At 51.6% G+C, this 9,971-nt stretch overlaps 1 long non-coding RNA gene across 2 annotated transcripts; it reads right to left on the minus strand.

The window, feature by feature from the left end:
- Positions 1-903: 903 nt before the first annotated feature.
- Positions 904-8,943, minus strand: LOC106510636 (uncharacterized). 2 transcript variants are annotated; one of them, XR_001309272.3, is made up of 3 exons: positions 8,688-8,920; positions 3,838-4,003; positions 904-1,509 (listed from the first exon to the last, which is right to left on the minus strand). It is a non-coding gene; the product is annotated as an uncharacterized LOC106510636 (long non-coding RNA). The 2 variants fall into 2 exon arrangements; XR_014805128.1 differs by lacking the exon at positions 3,838-4,003 and having other exon boundaries at positions 8,688-8,943.
- Positions 8,944-9,971: the final 1,028 nt, after the last annotated feature.

The following is a 9,971-nucleotide window of genomic DNA, read 5'->3' on the forward strand; positions in this document are numbered from 1 at the left end:
TGCAAAAGGCTGTCTGCCTTGTCAGTCCAGGCGCTGAATAAACCGAATTCCTTGTGAGAGCAGAGGGGGTGATGTGACCCCACCCCTCAGGATGCCTTCTGTCAAACAGAGCCTGGACCAAGTGCCTAAAATCTCTGTGCCTCACGTTCCTCCTCTGTGCAATGGCGATGACAAAAATGGCCTCCAGGTCACACTTTTGCTGGGAGAATTCAGCCGAGTGGTACCTGCCAGGCCCTGGGCACTCACCTCACCTCTCAGGTCACTAAGTGCTTTCGGCTCTTTTAGGGGGAGCAAACGAGAAGTGGGCTGGGGAGTTTGTTGCAAGGATGATATGAGCTGAGGCATGTGCATCTCTAAGCTCATTTAAATGGCCACACATGGTGTGTGTGTCTCCACGCATGAGCATTCACCCCTGCCCCCGAGGTGATCTTACCTCCCCAGGTTTTAGAGTTTAAAATTGTGTTTCCTCGCTGATGACTCTGACTTTCCTAATCTTCAGTTTAGCCCTGACTCCTCAAGGCCAGACTTGTATTTCCAGATGCCTCTTGACAATTCCTCTGGGATGTCTCACAGGCACCTCTGATTCCATATGATTAAACTGAGGTCCTAACTGCCTCCCAACCCTCCCTCCCTCCGTCCTTCCAGTCGCTCCAGCTGTCCCTGGATCCTCCCCGACTCCTCTCTTTCTCTCACGCTACATACCTTGTCTGTTGGCAGATCCAGTCAGCCCTACCCTGGAAATAAAATATTTCCAGAACTCAACCTGTTCTCACCTCCTCCTCTGCTACCACCCTGGTCTGACCCACTACTCTCTCGCACCCGGCCTTGTGCAGGAGCCTCCTCATGTTGACGAAATCTCGGCTGCACTGTACACCAACGCCAAATAGAAACATGGAGACAGAATTGGAGGAAACAGAAAAAGGAGTTTTAATTGCCAGGCAAAGGGGAACACAGCAGGCTAGTGCCTCAAGGATGGTGCGCCCCCTTAGAGGGGGTAGTGAGGAGTCTTAGAGTGTTTGAGGAGCAGGGCGTGATCAGCTTGTGGACACTTTCCTGACTGGTGGGTGGTGAGGTCATTGGGAGTCAGAGTCATCAACCTTCTGGTTCCAACTGGTCTGGGGTCTACGTGCTTGTGGGCGGCATCCAGTGGGCTTCTTCCACCTGGTGGGGGCTTCAGCACCTGCAAAACAGCTCCAAGGACGTGGCTCAGAATATTCTCTATAACCTTCGACGACGAACTGAAGGTCCTTGACTTTGTTCAATGGCTGAATTTTTATTACTGTTTTCTTTTTTCTCTGTACTTTCTCACTTCTCTGATTAAATTGGTTCTTTGACTAAAGTTTTTCTATAGATCAAAAGGCAGGTGGAAGATAGGACTGGGGGCCACCCTGGGAAGCCCTCGCAGGGTCCCACTCACTCGCTTACACTCACTGACCTTCCTGCTTCAGCTCTTGCCCCACAGGGTCCAGTTTCACAGGGTCCAGTTTCAACAGAGCAACCAGGGAGATGCTGTTAGATTACAAGCGAGATGGTGTCAAAGACTCTTCCAATGGTTCCGAATATACTTCAGAGCGAAGAAACGTCCGTACAAGTCCCACCAGCCTGAACACAATTCATTCCCCACCTACCCCTCTGATCTCCTCCCCTCCCCCTCTCCCGCAAACTATGCCTCCTTGCTAATCCCACCAGGCACATGCCTGCCTCAGGGCCTTTGCACTTGCCGCCACTCTGCCCTCCTCCATTTTTGGATAAACATTTTATTTTAGAAGAGTTTTAGATGTGCAGAAAAATTGATAAGGTAGTAACAGAAGTTCTTGTACCCTCCCAGCTTCCCCTGTTATTAACGTCTTACACATTGTACATTTGTTACAGTTAAGGAACCAATTATTAACTAAAGTCCACACTTAATTCAGATTACCTCAGTTTTTACCTAATGTCCTTGTCCTGTGCCCAGATCCCATGTAGATACCACATTACTCTTGCTCATCACATCTCTTTAGGTTCCCCTGGGCTGTAACAGTTCTTTTCAAATGTCTGACTCATCTCCTTACCTCCTTCTGAGCTTTACTCAAGTGTCACCTTCTCAATGAGCCCTTCTCTGTCCAGGAAACCAAACCATCTCTAGCCTTCTCTGCTTTCTTCTCAGTATTTGTTACTATCTATCACGTTTTAAATTTTTACTTATTTTGTGGTTTGTCTGTCTCCCTGGCAGAAAATATCAGTTCCATGAAGACAGGGATTTTTGTCTGTTTTATTCACTGCTGTATCCCTGGCACTTAGTATCATGCCTGGCACATAGTAGATGCTCCATAAATGTTTGCTGGATGAAAGACTGAGCCCTAGAATCTGACTGCAAGCCCCGGAATTCCCTCTCCATCCCTATTCTGCACTTCCTCCCAATAAATAAGAGAAGTATCTCTGAGCACCTCCCTCCTAGGGCCCCGGGTTCCCTACCCTCATTTGTTTTCAGGGCTGGTAGAGTTATCTTGTCCTCATGGGTGAGGAAACAGGCTCAGAGAGGCAGGGTCACACAGGCAGGGACCTCCTTCAATCTACCAGCCTCCCAGAGACATCCCTCTCCAGCAGCCTGGGATTCCTCTGGCAGTGAGAGGGAGGGGCTTTGTGCCTGGGTTTACAGAGGGATTCAGACCAGTCAGAACGCCCGCACGGTCAAGGAGGGGTCTAGTGCGCAAGCGTCCTGCCTGGGTCAGCTCCTCACCACAGCTCTGGGCAGGCGGACAGACCGAGGCCCTGGCCAAGCTCACACAGCCAACCAGAGCAGGAGCGGGCGGGGAGGCAGGACGGGCGGGGTGGAAACAGCAGCTCCCCAAGTGAGGTGAGAGTTTGGCTCTGTGGTGTGTGCGTTCTCAGCTTCAGGTGACAGGAGCGAGTGGGCGAGAGTGGCCGCGTCCAGGTACCCCGCCTTCTTCCACCTGGATTCAATTCTCTCACCTTCCTAACCTGCAGGCGGCTGGAATTGATGCCTTCCCACTTCCGGGTGGAGTCAACCCACCCATGACGTGCTTCAGACTGCTTTGATTGGTTCAGGGGTGGACACTCAACCCCATGAGGGCCAATGAGATGTGAGGAGATATTAGCAGCTTTCTGCAAGAGCGCTTCCCTTCTCCCCCACCCGAACCGCCACGTGGTGCAAGGCTTTGTTCAAGGTGGCCGAAGCCATTTTTGCCAAGCTGTCGTGGGTTGTCCACGAGGCAGTGGGCAAAGAGCCTCACTCACAGGCTGGCCAGGGTGAAGAGGGGAGACAAGGCGGTGCTCCACTACCAACCACAGGGTTTAGCACGTACTAAGGGTCCCATAGATAGCTGGCATCTAGCTGTGGTAAACTTGTCCTGAATAAATGAATGCATGGACGAATGATGTCTGCCCTCAGCTCTCCATCCCAAATGAACTGCTGAACTGGACTTGTTAGCTTTCCTTCAGCTGCTCTCCTGTCCCAAGTGTCTCTAGTCTCAGCTCCCTAATCTGTGTAATGAGTGTAATAATAGTATTTGCCTTCTAGAATGATTGTGGGAACTGAATGAATTTAATATATGTACGTAGTAGGTACACAACACATATCAGTTATTATTATCGTCATCATCATCTCCCTCTGGTTGCCTCTGTTTTCTCACCGTTGAAATGGGAATTCATCTATTTGTTCAACGAACTGCTGGTCATTATCCATGTGACAGGCATTGTGGGAAAGGTCTGGGGCGGTTATAGAGATACAGGAGCCAAGGGCTCTGCCTGGAGGAATTAACCTTCTGGCGTGGCAGGCAGGCAGAGTTAACTCAGCGGGAGGAAAGCCGGGGCATATGGCAAATCTACTGTACTGACCTGGGGTGACCTGGGGTGGTGAGAAGCTATCTCCAAAATCAGGCTGAGGTGAGGGTTGGGACAATTCCATGTCCCCTGCTCTTTCCAGTATGTTGAGTTGGCATGACAACGTTTGGAGTGGGTTCCAGTTGTTGACCAGCGCCAGACAGAAAGGGAAGGTAGACCACTAGAGAGTCCAAGGTTTAGGGAAGGTAGATGGATAAAATTAAGGGCCAGGGAAGAGCAAACCAACTTCTATACCAGATATTTCTCTTCTAAAATAGAAGAGATTTTTTTTGAAAAAAAAAACCTTGATGTAATATGTACATCTAATTTTTTATACTTTTGTCTTTTTTGAAAAATGAGTGAAATTTTTATTTTAATAGAGGTTAATATCTGAGTGGCCAAATGACGCCACCTTGTGGTAGCATACTAAAGTCACAGGTTGTTTTATTTGTTTTGTTTGAGATGAACAAAACACCACAAGCTCAACTTTTGGACATGATCAGAGACACCAAAGCCATGCCTCCAATTCCTCCTTTCCCCACCCCTTTACGGTCTTTCCCCCTTTTTTTTTTTGGCTGCACCCGCGGCATGTGGCAGTTCCCTGGCCGGGAATGGAACCTGTGCCACAGCAGTGACAATGCCAGATCCTTAACCCATTCAGTCACAAGAAAACTCCCCCCCACCCCTTTATTTTATTTTTTATTTTTTGCCTTTTTAGGATCTAACCCACAGCATATGGAGGTTCCTAGGCTAGGGATCAAATCAGAGCTACAGCTGCCAGCTTATACCATAGCCACAGCAACACAGGGTCCCAGCTGCATCTGCAACCCACACCACAGCTCATGACAACGCCAGATCCTTAACCCACTGAGCAAGGCCAGGGATCAAACCCAAGTCCTCATGGATACTAGTCGGGTTCGTTAACTACTGAGCCACGATGAGAACTCCCTTCACTCCTTTATTAAAACCCAACTTCCATAGTTGATGCTCCTAAGTTCCCAGTTTTTTGCCTGAGCCACACCTGCCCGTTTCCCAGCAGATAAGCAAACCTGCTCCTCCTCTTTGTCTCTTGCCCGCCCTTCACTAGGCTTGGAGAGCCTCAGCCCCATCTTACTCCAGCTCTATATTTGCTCTAACAAGTCTCCCAGCCCTTCTTAGCCCAGCCTGAAAGGGGAATGTGAGACTATGGAGAGACCCTAGTCCAAGTGCAGATGGTACACTTGGACCGATGTGGGTTCAAATCCCCACTGACCACTTACTGGTTGTGGTCTCTGGACCTCTCTAAGGCTTCTCTGAGCCTCAGATTCCCCATCCGAAAAATGAGATTCCCCATCTGAAAAATGAGATGGAGTCTGGATTCAACAAGAGACCTTTTCTTTCTTTTCTTTTCTTTTTTGTCTTTTTAGGGTCGCACCTGTGGCATATGGAAGTTCCCAGGCTAGGGGTCTAATCAGAGCTGCAGCCACCGGCCACAGCCACAGCCACAGCAATGCCAGATCCGAGCCACATCTGCAAGCTATAACGCAGCTCACAGAAACACTGGATCCTTACCCACTGAGCAAGGCCAGGGATTGAACCCACATCCTCATGGATACTAGTCCCATTCTTAACCCGCTGAGCCACAATGGGAACCCCCTCAACAAGAGACTTCTTGTTCTTTCTTCTACATGTCTTTCTGCTTCTCTTTCTGCAGGGGTTGGAATGGGTGGGGACCAAGAAATGATGGGGAGAAGTAGGGCGGAAGAAGAGCCCTTCCGCCTCAAGGGCCCCCCTCCAGAAACGGCGAAGGCCTGGCCTTGCCTGGGGCTCTTTCACAATGTCCTTCCCAGGCCGCCCCCATCCTAGCCTATCCGGTCCTCTCTCCAGCTTTCTTCAGAGCCTGTCCCTAACACCCCATATCATCTTATAATCGATCCTGACACTCAGCACTTGTCAGAGTCATCAGTAATCTGTCCCCTTCGCGCTGAAGGGGCAAGGAATGAGCACAGGTCCATTGGCCTCTCCTTGGGGCCCAGAGAAGGCGATGCTTAACCTTCTCAAGTGTCTCCTAAAAGGTAGCGCTCCAGACTCAGGGGGAGGGGAGAAGTTTTGAAGCTGGGCTTCCCCACCCTTGGAAGCCACCAGAGAGCCTTGTCCTGAAGCACAGGACACCAGCCTCTGCTCCCCTGCTGGCACTGCCTGGATCTTCTGTGTGGCCTTGGATAAGTCACTTCCTCATATTCCTCATCTGCAAAAGGAAGCTCCCCAGAAGCCGTTGCAGCCCCCACAACACGGCTTCTGGGGCTGGGAAGGGGAGGCAGGGCCAGGCGTCCTCTCCCTTCCGCTGCCTCCTTGGGAAATGCCAGGACCCCGCCTGGGGGAGGAGGCCCTGCTTCCCCTGGGGAGGAACATCCCCAGGGGACTCTGTGAGCCTCCCCCACACTCGCTATGGGCAGCCAACCCAAGTGCTGTATTAATTATTACCAACTCCCCCTCGGGAAGCAAATTCAGAATGAGGTCACCATAGTAACCCAGACAGTGGGCACTGTGACCAAATTTTTAAAGGGTTCAGCATGTTCCAGGCAAATTACCTCTCAGTGGAAAAGAAAAAATTGGGGCCTCAATCCCACCCCTCGGTGGCCTGGGGAGCCCAGGCGCTCGCCTTCACCTGGAGAGGCTGAGGAGAGGGCAGGGCGGAGAGGCCAGGGCAGAGCTCAAAATGGCATCTGAGGTCCTGAACGAGGCCTGGCCCGAGAACCAGAGGCCCTGGGTGTAGTCCCAGCTCTGGCACCGTCTTGTTCTCAGCCCCAGGCTGGCACCCTGTCCTCTCGGGGCCTCCAGGAAGCTTCACCCAGCAGTATATCTTCAAAGATCAAATAATTGATTAACGTTACATGTAGGGGGGAGGGGGGAGGCCAGGGAGTTGGGGTGTTTTGTTTTGTTTTGTTTTGTTTTTTCGCTAATCAGGTCTCCAAGGCAGACAGACCACCTGGCTTCACATCCCACCTCTGCCTCCCAGCAGCTGTGTGACTGTGGGCCCCGCCAAGCTTTCCTTCTTTACTTGTAAGAGAGGGGCTAACAGTGGTCCCTCCCTTCAGGGTGGTTGTGAGGCTTCAGTGAGCTAACTCAGGGCAAGTGCCTAGCGAGGGGCCCTGTGCACAGCAGGTGCTAAGGTCATCATTGCTGCTGGGTCTCGTGGGCCGGACTCCACGCTGAGCAGGTTCCACATGATCCAGCACTGCATCCTCACCGCCTTTCTCCCATGCAATGATTGCTGTCATGAAGCCCATTTTACAGCTGTGGAAACTAAGGTGAGACAACTCACTGAGGTGTACAGACACCCAGGGGGCGGGGCCTGGATTCCGACCCAGGTCTGTCTGCCTTGAGTCTGAACTCAAGCCCTCAACCACTCCCTACACATCCTGAGGATGAAATGAGACAGGTCTTGAAGGCCCAACATAAGTGTGTGGCATACAGTTGGTGCTTATTAAATGGTGGTTTCGTGTTACAGCCGCTGTACTGTCCCTGACCTGTGTCTTCTGGGGCCTGGATACCTGGATCTGGTGGGTTCAGGACTTCCCTGGCTCAGGCACTGATGGGGGAATTGGAAGACCCCTCTTTAGGCCAGTGCATCCCTGGGACCCTCGCTGCCCCCACACTATGGGGACACAGACGGCCGGGAGCTGCCTCTGACCTCATCCCAGCCTAGCCACTCTCTGGCCTTCCTGGCCTCCCCAAACCCCTCCTGCCAGGTCAGCCTCCCTCCCTGCCCTCCCCTTCCAGCCACCCCCAGGCAAAGCTGGCTTTCCCAGGACAGAATGGGGTCAGGCCTGCTAAGTGATAGATGGATTTAATAAGCAGCCATTCCTACCAGCATCCCACTTGCCCTCCACTGTCCCAGGCCCACATAGGGGCCAGCATCAGCCTCCTCCATCAGGGATGAGCCGCAGAGGGATGGAGACCCCTCCCAGGTGGCTCAGGGCCCAGGTGCCCAGAGCAGCTGAAAACTTGGGATAGGGACCCCTCATTCTAGCCCTTCTCCCTGATGGTGGTATGACCTTGAGCTAATCATTGCTATTCTCTGAGCCTCAGTTTCTCCATCTGCAAAATGGAGTGAATAATGCCCACTGCCTGCCTCATGGGGTTGCCTAACTGCCTGAGCCAGAAGCAGAAGCCTGCTCTCTTTGTAAATCTCCACACACACAGAAGATATGATTCTGGTTACTGATCGTCTTGGCTGCTCTCTGGGTTGGGTTCCCCCAGAAGCAGGCCTGAGACAAGACGAGAGAGGTTCTCTCAAAACTTCTTGTGCAACGATGCCCAGGTGGGGAATCAGTAAAGTGAAGCAGGGAAGGAGACTCCAATTCAGGATGTGCCAGTCAGTGGGCTACAGGCCAGCAGCCTACAGAGGCTGGGCCCTCCCGGAGACTTCTGGGAGGCAAGGTAGAACAGGCTTCAGATTTGTCCTGATCAAGATGTGAGAAGCTGGCCTTTTTTGTGGGGGGCAGCACCAGCATCATATGAAAGTTCCCAGGCTAGGGGTCAAATCAGAGCTGTAGCTGCTGGCCTACACCACAGCCACAGCAATGCCAGATCCCAAGCTTCATCTGTGACCTATACCACAGCTCACAGCAAAGCCGGATCCTTGATCCACTGAGCGGGGCCAGGGATCAAACCCTCATTTTTGTGGATACTAGTCAGTAGCCACTGAGCCACAACGGGGACTCCCACGAAGCTGGGCTATTTACGTACCAGCCCTCATCCATCTGGGTTGAGGCCTGCTCCCTAAGACCCTTGGCTGCTCCCCAGCATTTCCAGACCTCCTGGAGGGGGGCCACGTGTGCCCACTGGGCAGAGAAGGCCCTCAGAGGGATACAGGTACTTACATAGGAGAGTCACGTGTGCAGCAATGGTGATGCTGAAAGGATGCAGACAGGCCTCCATGTACACGAGCTCATTCATTTTTATCTTCACATCCACCTTTGAGGGAGGTACTTTTTTGCAGATGATGAAAGTGAGGCTCCGAGAGGCAACGTTGACTTGCCCAAGGCCACGCAGCGCAGAAGGGGTGAGGCAAGTCTTAGAACTGGCTACAGGGTCTTTGGTCTTTCCACTGCCTCACAGATTGGCAGGACTCATTTGCATGTGGGTTGCAGCCAGTAGCATGCTGAGAAGTGTTTAACCACAGGAAAAAAAAGCCCTGGCTCAGAGTGTTTACTGGTTGCCATGGTGTAACTACTCCCACCATGGCCAATTTCAAGCTACCAAAGTGATGTCTGTCACTGAACACAGAGGTGGGAAAACAATTGGCTCTCATGAGCTGGTATGAGCTGGATCCAGTACACCACTGGTTGGAGTATTTTTGGTCTCATCTCCTACCCAGCATAGCTCTCAGTTCCCATCAAACTGAATTTCTCTTTAGGGTGCAAGCATATCGCACCTGTTCTAGCTGCCACCCCTTTGTTTCCACTGTTCCTTCCCTCTGGAATGTCCTTTCCTTCCTCTCCCTGTGTCCAAATGGTATTCACCTTTTCAGAGCCTGCTCTGGTCTCAGGTCCTCTATGCCGTATTAGTCAGGATAAGTACCACGAGCTGCTCTAACAAACAACCCCACACTCACAGTAATTTAGCTCAATCTAAATGTATTGCCTCTTCGTCCTGCAGTGCAGAGGACGTTCTTCTCACCCTGGAACCCAGATTCCTCCCATTTTTACATGCTACCATCATCCACACTCTAAGCCTAGTTCACCACAGGCATGGGAGAAAGCATGGAGGACCCCACGCAGTCTCATGGCCAGCCTTGAAACTGATACTCATCCTTTCTACCTATTTCGTTGGCCAGAACTACCCCTCCTGACAGTAAGGGGGCCAAGAAGGATGGCTTAACTGGAAATGCGATTTTCTTTCAAGGAGAAAATGACACAATGCCAATTAAACAAAACCAACTTCTGCTTCTACTTCCCCAACTTCCACAGTCCAACCAACCTCTTTCTCGTCTAGATTCTTCCAGAACATACCGTCCACAAACTGTTTTCTTTGGTCTTTGACTCAGACTGCCAGGCATGGTTGCTGGGTTGGTCTTTGCTGCCTCCATAGACTCACTGAGCTGAGCTATGAAGGGTCCCTACAAGCAGAGTTCCTGATGCTTGTTCCAGGTGTGAATCACTTGT

Source organism: Sus scrofa, chromosome 6 (assembly GCF_054392235.1).
Source record: "Sus scrofa isolate SSC_HxYL_T2T_F1_AM1 chromosome 6, Sscrofa_HxYL_maternal_Yorkshire_Landrace_v2.0, whole genome shotgun sequence".
In the NCBI taxonomy this organism is placed as follows: domain Eukaryota; kingdom Metazoa; phylum Chordata; class Mammalia; order Artiodactyla; family Suidae; genus Sus; species Sus scrofa.